At 36.0% G+C, this 11648-nt stretch overlaps 2 pseudogenes; both read right to left on the reverse strand.

Moving 5' to 3' along the window:
- LOC141835614 (uncharacterized) overlaps window positions 1-182 on the reverse strand; it is a 3233-nt pseudogene extending 3051 nt beyond the window's left edge.
- A 235-nt stretch (window positions 183-417) lies between these two features.
- Window positions 418-2618, reverse strand: LOC141835615 (protein INCREASED PETAL GROWTH ANISOTROPY 1-like; annotated as a pseudogene).
- Window positions 2619-11648: the final 9030 nt, after the last annotated feature.

Genomic DNA, 11648 nt, shown 5'->3' on the forward strand with positions numbered 1-11648 from the left:
GATTTATGGACAAATTAAAGAGAAGTGGGTAAGATGGTCATTCCGTGGCTTAACCACTAGCCCATCAAAGCCAAATTATAGCTTTAGGACAAAAGACTCAGGATGGGCCAAGGATCGGTACAATTGCGTTGCTGTAAAGCATGTTAGGACTCACAAGCATTCTTCAGAATTCCTAACTTCATTCCGCATGTCATTTTCTTTTCTAGGTCCATGATATCTACATTCTGTTTGTCTCGATAGTTATGGATGTCATAAGCATACTTAGGAAGCAAGCACGTACACAAGGCTTTATTGATTAACGTGAAACAAGGTTAAGCACGTACACAAGAAACAAGGCTAAGCATCCAAACCCAATCGACTATATACACGTGAGCGTATGCTCACATGTATCACGAGTGCGTGCTTGGCAAATTGGCCCTAGAACTCAGGGGCATAACAAACACTGTCCTTTCTCCATAGTCCAGACCCAGACACAAACTTCCGATTGCCCTTTCTTATCAGAAAGATCGATAACATAGCACGCAAGAGCACGCGAATGAGCAAATAAATAAAATAAAGCAAAGATTGTAGGATACCTGGCAAACGCATCCGCAGTCCTGCATCCATTCCCAAGGAATACCAAACCCCTTGTATCTCTGTGTGGCATTCTCTCGAACACGTGATAGGTTGTAAGCGCCGTGCTCCAACCTGTGAGATGGAAACCAGCGTCCAAGTAATCCCTAACAACAGAAGGGAATAGAGTGAGAGGGTTCAGATGAGTACTTTTCCAGGAGCGCTTGCATCTTCTTAAGAGCGGAAACACAGGGCTGCCGAGTGTCGTCCCAATAAGACGACGCCTCGGACTCCAACTTCTTGAGGTCGCAGTAGCCGAAGGCCGCTTCGCGCATTGCGTCGGCCTTGTGCTCCGGCCACTCGAAGTGCTTCAGCACTGCTCTCTCGTCCACCTACCCGCATCGTTCATGACATCAAAAGTACGTACTAATTAACAGCTCAATAAAATTTGCTGAAGTAAAAAAGAGAATACAAGGAAGGAGAGCTCGTCGTCGAGCCATTTGACGAAGGCGACGACGTCTTCGATGTCGGTGAAGACTGCGTGCTCAACTTCATTAATTAAGAACCTAATGAAGTCCCCCTGCGTCTCTACGTCTGTCTTTATCTGCAAAAGAACCAGCTAAGTCAATTTGGACTAGGACCTGGGCAATTACAGAGGAAAGGGCGGCGAAGGTTAACGGACAAAGGGACTTACAGCGAGAAGGTGGGCAGAACGGTTTTCTATTTCTCCGATCATGTTGCGTGTATTGGAAGCGACGGAAATGGGGGCTACTTCAGGGCCTCCGCAACTCGATTCCTTCTTAAATCTCGCCGCATCAGGGAATGGTAGAATTCCACCACCTCCGGCACTCGCCTCACACATGCCGATGTCGACCTGGACCCCTTCGACGGCAGCGGGGGAGGAGGTGGAGGTGGAGGTGGAGGTGGAGGCGGAGGTGGTCGGTCTCCACCATTACGAGTGGGACCCGCAGGTGGAGCCGGTGGTGGAATCGGCGGGAGTCCCGCCAATTTGAGGGGTTTGCTCATCGCCACACCAGATATGGTCTCTGAGATGAAAGACGAAGAAGATGTCTTCGAGGCGGAGATGTTACGCATAGGAGGTGGTTTTGGAACTCTAGCAATTCGAGGCTTCAAGACGTCCTCTTTCTCAAGGCTGTGAGGTTGCCGATGCGCCCTTTTGGTTTCCGCTTCATCCGCCTTCTCATTTCTGCTCTCGCATTTTTGGTCGTCGTGACTTGGACCAACAATGTCAGCGCATTTGGAAGCTTTTCGCAAGTTCCTGAGGAGATTCGACCTCGCGGAGGCGTCGATAAGCCCTTGAAACTGCTGAGATGACGAGCGCTCGTCGATCGCTCCTTCCACCAAAGCCTGTGACTCGCGATTGCTTTGCTCCAGAGTCAACTTCCTCAGCTTGTCCAACTCAACCTCTAGGTCTGAAATCTTCTTCTCTCTATGTTGGATCTCTTCTTCGCTGCTACGCAGCTTGGAGCTTAAACCGGCGATCTCGTCGCGCATCGTACAATTCTCCGCCTCTAAATGCTCGATCCGGTCGCGAGCCCGAGCGAGCTCGTCCGTCTTGTCCGCTATCTCCTTCTCGAGGAAGGGGACGATGGCAACGGTCTCCTGGAGGAGCTTCTGCTCCAGGATCTGGATGCGGAGGTGCGCCCCAGCGAGCTCGTCCGTCTTGTCCGCTATTTCCTTCTCTAGGAAGGGGACGATGGCGACGGTCTCCTGGAGGAGCTTCTGCTCCAGGATCTGGGTGCGGAGGCACGACTCCCTCTCGTGGTAGCTCCTCCACGAGGCGCAGCAAATCGGCGACCTCAGGCGGACGGGGCTGCACCTGAGCAGAGGTGCGTGGGAAATAAACGCCGAAGGAGCGAGCGAATGCGGAGGCAGTTTTGGGGTTGAGGGCCGGAAGCGGAGTCGGCGGTGCCTGGTGCCCCGCGGTCCCGGGGCGACAGCTTATGGGATGCAGAGGTTGAGGAGGACTGGCGAGTAGCCTCGGCCTTGGGCGTGGCGGGGCTGCGGTGGAACCCCATGGCGGCCTTCACTTTGCCGGCGACCATGGCAACTCTCTTCTTCGTGTGCTTTAGCTTTCTATATATTGCAATGCTCTCCTCTGCTGCATAATCGATGCCGTGAGGACGGAGTTCGACTTTTTATGCTATTTATTGCAATTTTTTTGGGGGTGCGAGATTTGAATTAAAGGTGAGAAAATTGACTAAACAAAGGTTTTAAATAAAGGTGGGAATTTTTAACGCATCCAATTTGCCTGGTGTACAATTTTCACTTATAGACACATAGGGTGTGTTTTTTTAAAAAATTTTTGAAAATTTCACATAAATTTTTCCCTCAAAATTTGATAAAAATTAGAAAGGTGTCACGTATTTAACTTCAGTAGCAAAAAGTGAAATTTATCATCCAAAGATTTTATACGGTTGATCATATATAAAAAGATAAATTAAAAAATTACAGTTAACCACGATAAATTTAAAATAATAATAGTTTACTTAGTATCTTTGCACAAGCAACACATACCAAGCTCTTCAAAGGAAACACACACCCAATAGCATTAGTAAATTTCATATTGCTACTCAATAGAGAAAAGCACCACCAAATAAATAGTATATAGTAGTGGACAGTTCTAACATTGATAAAGAATAACTACTGTCTTAATTGTAAAATTATCTAGTAGCAAGAAATATTCACAATAGGAGGATTAAAAAACACATGGAGCAAAAAATTAAAGTCAGGAAAAAGTAAGATAACGATATTTACATCCAAACAAAATTAAGTCATCAAATTATTGTCCATGAAAATAATGGAATTTTGCTTAATTAACTATCAAATTATTGTCCATGAAGATAATGGAAAATGAAGTTGACAAAGAAATAGAAATTATAAAGAGGTAGAAGTGAAAAGTGAAACAATTACTTTTTCAATTATTAAACCTAAGGCATCTCAAAAATGAAGGACAAAATTAGGGGTGCTATTATAGGTAAGGTGCTCCCATACCAGATAAGTGGATTTCTCTTTTGTAAAAAGGTGGAATTTGCCACCTCAGCAGCTCTACACGATTGACCCCACGACCATCTATGAGGAGATAAATCGAGAGATTGTAATTGGTCACGACTTATAGTACTCAAACTATTAGGATTACTAGACTATTGTATCACAAACCGTTACATTTTTGAATTTATTTGATGGATAAATCAAGTTGAAAGTCATTCATTTCTAAGACTAATTGGACATAATCTTATATATTTAGATTATCAAAAAAAAAATATTATAGATAATGATGAAAAAACTTTCAACTTTCAGTTAAATTGAAATGATCGATACAAATTCAATTCAATTTATTTAGAATATTATTTATTTTTATTAAATGGATTTGATTTTCAATTTTAAATTTTAAAAAATAAGTTAAATTGATTAATTTTTTATTAAATAGTAAAAAATATTAAAACATTTTATTTTTAAAAAATATTTTTATTATTTTTTAAAAACAAATAATTTGATTATAATTAATCAATTTTATATTGATTTAATGTATTATAAAATTTGATTGGTTCGATTAATTAAAAAATTGATTTATTCAATTCAAATAGTTTGATTTGATTGATGCAAAATGATTGCAGCTTTCTTTAAGCAGTAGTTTTGGTATTATAAGTTTGACACTACTGTAACTACTGAACTGCAGACCTCGCTCTCGATTCCAAAATATTAATCAAATTTGAATAATTTTTATCAAATCTACTGTAATAATGTTAAAACAATGATTTTCTTAATATGCATCCTTGGATGATAATAAAAATAAAATGTTTTTTTTTGTAAAAAGTTAAAATTCATCATCTTAATAATCCTACACGATCGACTCCAGGATCATCTAAAATAAAATACTTTTTTGATTTTTAGATTTGTGCAATAGACATGACAAATTAAGCAGCTGAAGCAATTGCATAAATTTCTGCTCGAGTGAATCGAAACCTACAGTTGCATAAATTTCTCTAATCAAAATTTATTTTTTAAAAAATATACAATAAAAAATAAATATTTACCTTTAGCATGGCATCATTGAATAATAAATCTAAAGAAATGAAAAATTAAAAAAAAAATCACTGGAGTATTTTGCAAGGAAGAGTATTCTTGACTGACTTTTTGACTTGCCGCCCCTACCGTTTCAAACCTCTTGTTATAATTCTCGTTTGACTTCAACTATATTTAGTTGACTATTGAATGCAATACTTTAATCAGTTCACGCGATGCATATGATAACGATTTATTACTCTCGAGCTCAGCCTGCCCACGCGATTCATTTTCAATAAGAAAATAATAAATGTCATCAAAGTAAATTTAAAAATATACTCGGTTCCATATCTAATAATTAACCTTTCAAAATTTTCATCTATTAAAAAAAATGATATAGTATAGGATTGTTGAGATTTGAATTATAAATATTTAAATAAATCATTAAATATTGTACTATTGTACATGCAGTCAAACAGAACTCATGATAGAATATATTAATTCATTAAAAATTTATTATATAATAGGACCGATCAATCCATGGACTAAAAAATCTCTAATCAATTTTAAATCACTATGTTAACTCATTAAAAATTTATTATATAGTGGGGCATGTCAATCCACCATATTGATGGACTAAAAAATCTTTAATCAATTAACTTAAGACGTATTACGAATTAACTCATAAGTCAATCAAAATTAAAAAAATAAATATAAAAGGTTAAAATATTTATATTTAAATTATAGATAAAGTGAGTTTAGTTTACGGTCCATTGAAAAATAAAAAATATATAATAAATATTAAAAATTTTAAATTTAATTGTGGATTAAGTGAGTTAAATTCACGAATTTATTAAATTTTTTATTTTTATTTTAAATTTTAGAATAAAATTTTATTTTGTAATATGTAGATCAACCTAAGCTTAAATTAATAAAATAATAATTTAATCTATTTAAATTATTTAATGGTGTGAAATAATTAAACGGATCTAAAATAAATTAATAAATTAATAATAATCTATTTAAATTACTATTCCTGGGAGGGGGCCACGATTCATTTTCAAAATTACCAAAAATCCTCATTATTGTGGAATATTTTTCCTTACAGAGCCAGAGGCGGTTTGCAGTTCATAGTCGCTGTGCTGTGCTGAGGACAGAGTGGTAAAAGTGGGAGCCATTGCTGGGTGTTACCATTCCATGGCAGAGATAAACTAAAGCGACAGAAAACCATGGGCCAGCAGAGAAGTTTGTGCACTAGCTAGCTAGGGTCTGGACTTTCTCTGCCGATCAGGAAGGAATCTTAGTGTGGAAGTAAACCTGGCTAGTCCAAAGGTAGCAGCAGCAGCTAGCATCTGCTGCAACACACAAAATACAGATCTCTGTTGCATTCATGTGTCTTTATCTTTATCCATGCACCTTTTCCCTTGAACTGGTCATTAGCATTCATGTGTCGATCCCTCGACTGGTTTTGCTTTGCAGTCTAATCGAGGGATGGGCGAAGAGAAGGATTGAGAGATGGCAGTGATGACGAGCGTGATGCGTGAATGACTAAGTGGAACACCGGCCACCCTCTCACGGGAGTGGACTGGCCATGGGTGGGCTTTAATTCCTTGCCTATGGGCTTGTGATAGTTGAGGTGAGGTGGAAGCGGTGGGGGCTTGTGATTATTAATTTAAAGCTAGGTAGCTACGAAGAGTAAACTTATTGTTAGAATATATAGCGATCTGTTCCCCTGCCCTGTGCGACAGAAGATTTCATATATCCGAAAGTATTTCGGATGTGAAATAGTATTATTTTTTTATTTATGATTAAATTATTAATAATTTTTCTTTTATAATTTAAGAGTTAGGGTTATAAATTAGCATAAAAAAATTTTAAAATAAAAAAATTAAATTACTGAATAAAAAGTGTGGAATAAGAATCTGACATACTTCATAACTAATTAATTTTTTTTTACTTAATACTATAATTTAACTTCTAAATTTTAAAGATAAAATCTTAAATGATTTAATCATAAATTAAAATAAAAAAATAAAAAAATAACATTGTTACTATTTTGGATGTCTGAAATCTTCTATCGTGGATGAATAATGTAGGATAAGATGCACATATATATATATATATATATATATATATATATATATATATATATATATATATATATATATATATATATATATATATATATATATGAGCATTCTCTATCTCCAAAGAAATATTAAAGCATACTTAATACTAGATTTAGGCATAATTCTATTCAATACTATTGGATGGAGAAAGATGAGGGCGGAGTAAATCTCATATTTTAAAAAAATTCTTTTTAGGATCTTTTCAAAAAGATCGTAGCGGAAATTAAGAACAGACATAAAATATTTACTTGATCCACAATCCTTTTGCTAGTCCAAGACTCATAATCTGATATTGACTGTCTTGATATATAGGCAAATTACTAAAATTCTCCTTCCAAAAAGTTTTCAAAAATGAGGGTATGATTACAAGAAGTAGAAGATTTTAACAACAATATAATTCTCCTAATAAAAGAATACTACAAACGAAAGAATATCGACAACAAAAGATGTGACTTTGACATAGGTTGTCAGAGACATATACGGCTTGCTCGAACAACAAAATTAGTACAAAGATCGAGGAGTTGAGAGCTTGAGATCGATGATCAACATTGAAACTCATACCTTCTTTTATAGGCTACTCCGGTTGCTTAGACAACTTTTTGGACGACTCCACGTCCGTTTGAAAATTCTAGCTTGCTGATTTGGAAAATCAATCCTCTAATCTCTTGTATTCCCCTTCGGGCGGCTACACTCTATGGCCTTATCTGTTTAGACTCCTCTGCAGTTGCTTGGAGACTATACGGTCACCCGGATCTCTAGTTGCCTGAAATCTATTAGGTCATCTGAATTCTTATAAGATTGAATTAGTCCATAATTAATTTATTAATATTTGACAGTCAACAAACTGTTTGATCTCGACTTCGAAATCCAAGTATTTGGTCTGCTTGATCTGTTTGGATTTACTTTGCTTTACATCCAATCTCTTGACCCACTGACCTTTCCTAGCCTCGATGTTCAATTCTCTTGATCCGTCAAATCTCCTTGTTTAATATATGGTCCACATGATCTATTAGAACTTTCACTGTTAATGTAAAATACGATAATCATAGGGGGTTAATTGTAAATAATTTATAATTTGTAAGAGTTAGGAGGTTAATTAGAATTAATTGGACCTAATTAAACTTAATTAGGTAATAGGGCTTAATTAATGGGTTAATTGGGTAGCCCAATTAACTAAGCTCAATTAAGGCCTAATTAGCTTTAATAAGTTAATAGGTTAAAGGGTTAAAAGCTTGGATCCGGTAAAGAGAATCCGCAACCCGTTAATCAAACCCGTTAATAGTAGTGGTGCTTCTAGCACTAACAAATACATCAACCACAAAGTTGACGTAAAATTCCTACAACACTTGAATAATGTATTTAAGCTATATACCTTAAATTATCATCCTTCTTAAGACAATTATGAAGTGATTGCTTGAATTATAGAACCAATGAAGTCTTCAAAAACTTTGCATTAAGAGAGCCAACCATTTTATTTTGAATTGCTTTTCCCACAAACTTCCTTTGTCAAAGTGGTGAAATTCCTTTAACTCTAGTTTCTATCCTGAGATTTTGCTTAACTTACTGCGTTCTTTGATCTTGATTGTTTCTTCTTCTTCTTTTTCATTTTGCCCAAGCTACCTTTGAGCTCTTTTGCCTTGTTTTTGTCCTTAATTGTGGATATTTTTGAGCTCTTTTATCTACACAAAGTAGCTACGAGGAAATTAAGTGTCACTCTTAAAGATTTTGAAAGATAGAAGAACGATCATATTCACTCTTATAATCAGAATGCAACTTGAATAAGGCATTGCCTTGATGTTTGCTTCAAATTAAATAGTAATTTCTTCAACTTACAAATATAGTGGAAATTAATTTGCAACGTAACGATGTACGGTAAATCGAGATTGAAGAACTATTATAAATATTATGTGCTCTTTGTATTTATTCTTCGTCATTTTTTTCACTATTAGGATTGGTGCTTTAATTCTAACAAATCCTAGTATTTGTTGTGTATATTTTTACAAATAACTTGATTTACCATTTGAGAAATGAACACTATCACTCAGTGTGAACCAACTTAATTTGACACCGTAAAACCACGTAATATGTCTAAGATTATTGTCAAACACTAACAACTTATTTTTAATTAGAATCATCGATTTAGATTGGGCCCACTAATTAGTCCGTTCCATCAAATAATTTAAACAGATTGAGTTAAAATTTTATTAATCCATTTAAATGTGAGCATAAATAGATCGGCCTACACAGATTGCGAGTTCAAACAGATCGGCCTGTGGCAGATTCGAGTTTATTTGCGGATTGAGAAAGAAATTTTTTTATACAATTGAATTATGAATTTATGATGATATATGTTTTTATAATAAAATCTATGGTTTTTTTTTACCACCTACCGTGACTAATATGTACAAGTGTGAAATCAATCATTAACAATTTTATTAAAGATTTTTTTATAAATATTTATTTATAAAATGATGATATTAAATGAATTAGAAAGATGTTTTTATATAGGCTGGCCACCTAATCAGTTACTCACTTTGAGTTAATTAGATTGATGATTTTTCAATTCACAAGGATCAGGCTGGCATGCCTCACCCAATCATATAATGAGCTTTTGACAAATCGATTTGCCTCATTGATTAACTCACACTACAAGAAAAAAGGGACTTGGCGGCGGTTTAAAATGGGTTTAGCAGCGGTTTAGAACCGCCGGGAATTCATTTTCCGGCGGTTTACCAAACCGCCGTTGATACCGGTGTCATTAAACCATTTAGCGGCGGTTTTAGAGAACCGCTGGAATAACCGCCACTAAAGTAGATTTTCCGGCGGTTGTTTTTGCGGCGGTTCTGAATATTTCCCGGCGGTTGTTTTTTGCGGCGGTTCGAAATGATTTTCCGGCGGTTTTGTTTGCGGCGGTTTAAAATAATTTTCCGGCGGTTTTGTTTGCGGCGGTTTAAAATAATTTCTCGGCGGTTCTTTTAACGGCGGTTAGATATGATTTTTCGGCGGTTTTTTTTTACGGCGGTTTAAACTTAATTTCCCGGCGGTTCCTTTACCGACGGTTTGAAATAATTTCCCGGCGGTTTTCCAAAATCACCGCGAAATCATTTCCCCGGGTCCGGTGGTCGGATTCCGGCCAAATTCGGCCTGAATCCGGCCGAATTTCGGCCGAAATCGGCCGGATTCCGGCCGAAATCGGCCGGATTCCGGCCGTATCACGGCCGGAGACCGACCGCGGTCGACGCGCCCGGCGCCGGCGTGTCGACCGCGGCCGGTCTCCGGCCGTGATTCGGCCGGAATCCGGCCGATTTCCGGCGAAAGCGGGCGCCACCGTGTCTGCCCTGTTTCGGCCGGAATTCCGGCCGGATTCCGGCCCAATCCGGCCGGAATGCGGTGCCGATGTGTGCGCCGTCGAGTTGCGCTTCCAACGAGTCCGGGATTGCGGCCAACGGTGATCGGACGACGAAGAACGGCGGCGATGAACGGAAGGAGGTCGGCTGTCGCGCGCGGGGAGCGCAGGTGAGCGGAGCGCAGGAGATCAGTAACCGTGCCATGAAGGTATGTGATAGAAGATGTCTAGACCAGTAACAGTGCCATGAAGGTATTTAAAATTTTTCTTTTGAGGTTTAGGGATTGTATTATAGTATTAAATATTAAATTATAAAATAAAAAAAATTTAGTTGCTTACAGAGTGTGTTGGATAAGAAGTGCAGGATAACACTTCGACATATTTTATGAGCAATTAATTTTTTGTATTTTAAAATTTTTTTATATATAATATTATAATCCAACTTTTAAATCCTAAAAAAATCTTAAATGATTTTAAAGTAAGTAAAAAAATAAAATATAAAATGAAATTGTTGCGGACGAGTAATGTAGAATAAGCACGTAGAGTATTAAAATTATATATATTATACATTTTATAAGGTAATTCGTGAACATTTAGTATAATTTTTTTTAATTTTAATTTTTATCTTATTTAGCTTAAATATTAAACCTTGAACCTAAATGTTATATTTTAAATTCAAAAAAAATTATATTAAGTGTTCTTGGGTACAACGTAAAATGTGTAACGCATCAAATTCATTTATATATATATAAAAGCGATGGTGATGGCAAAAGACTTGCCACCGACACTGTCCTTTGGTTTTTTGCACAACTTTGTCATCGTCGACCATCTTTTTTAAGGAAGTAATAATTGAAGACTAATAATAATGAGTGTCGTATGTGTTTGTGTTTAATTCTCAAAAATAATTGATGTGATCCAATATGGTGGATTGTCTCAATCATCCGAATTATACAATTATTTATCTCCTATTTTGAACCTAATTCGACATGACTAAGCAACTAATTCAAATGACACTCAAATAGTCAATTTAAATGATGCTTGTTGAATTGGTCCATTAATTTGTATTTTCCTTTTTTTTTAAAAAAGAGAATATTCCTTCACCCATTATGAACCATTTCAATATTCCTCTTCCTTTTTTTTTGAACGTTGTTAAAATTAATCTAATTATTAAAATAGGTCGAATATTATTATATTAATTTTAATCAAAATATTTAAAATGTGAAACAATTTAATCCAAATTATTTGTAATAAATTTAATTAAGATTGTTATATGTTACGGTTGTTCTATTTAAAATTATTATAATAATATTAAAATAAGAATATTTTTAAAATAAAAATAAGATAGAAGTACTTTTGATATTTTTAAATATATTTCTAATACAAAACACTCTTTTAATGATAATCAAAGATATTTTTAGAGCATTTTATTAAACTGTGTAACCATATACTCAACTTTCATAATATTCAAAGCACATATCGCATTTTCAAAATACTCTTTCTCTATAGGTCAATCAGTCAATCTCATCCTAAATTGACCGATGAACAAAAAAAAAACTTTTAATCACTCCAAACTAAAATTAATATATTTTAAAAAT

Source organism: Curcuma longa, chromosome 10, assembly GCF_044706935.1.
Source record: "Curcuma longa cultivar G26 ecotype Majalengka, Jawa Barat chromosome 10, ITB_CL_G26_1.1, whole genome shotgun sequence".
Lineage (NCBI taxonomy): Eukaryota > Viridiplantae > Streptophyta > Magnoliopsida > Zingiberales > Zingiberaceae > Curcuma > Curcuma longa.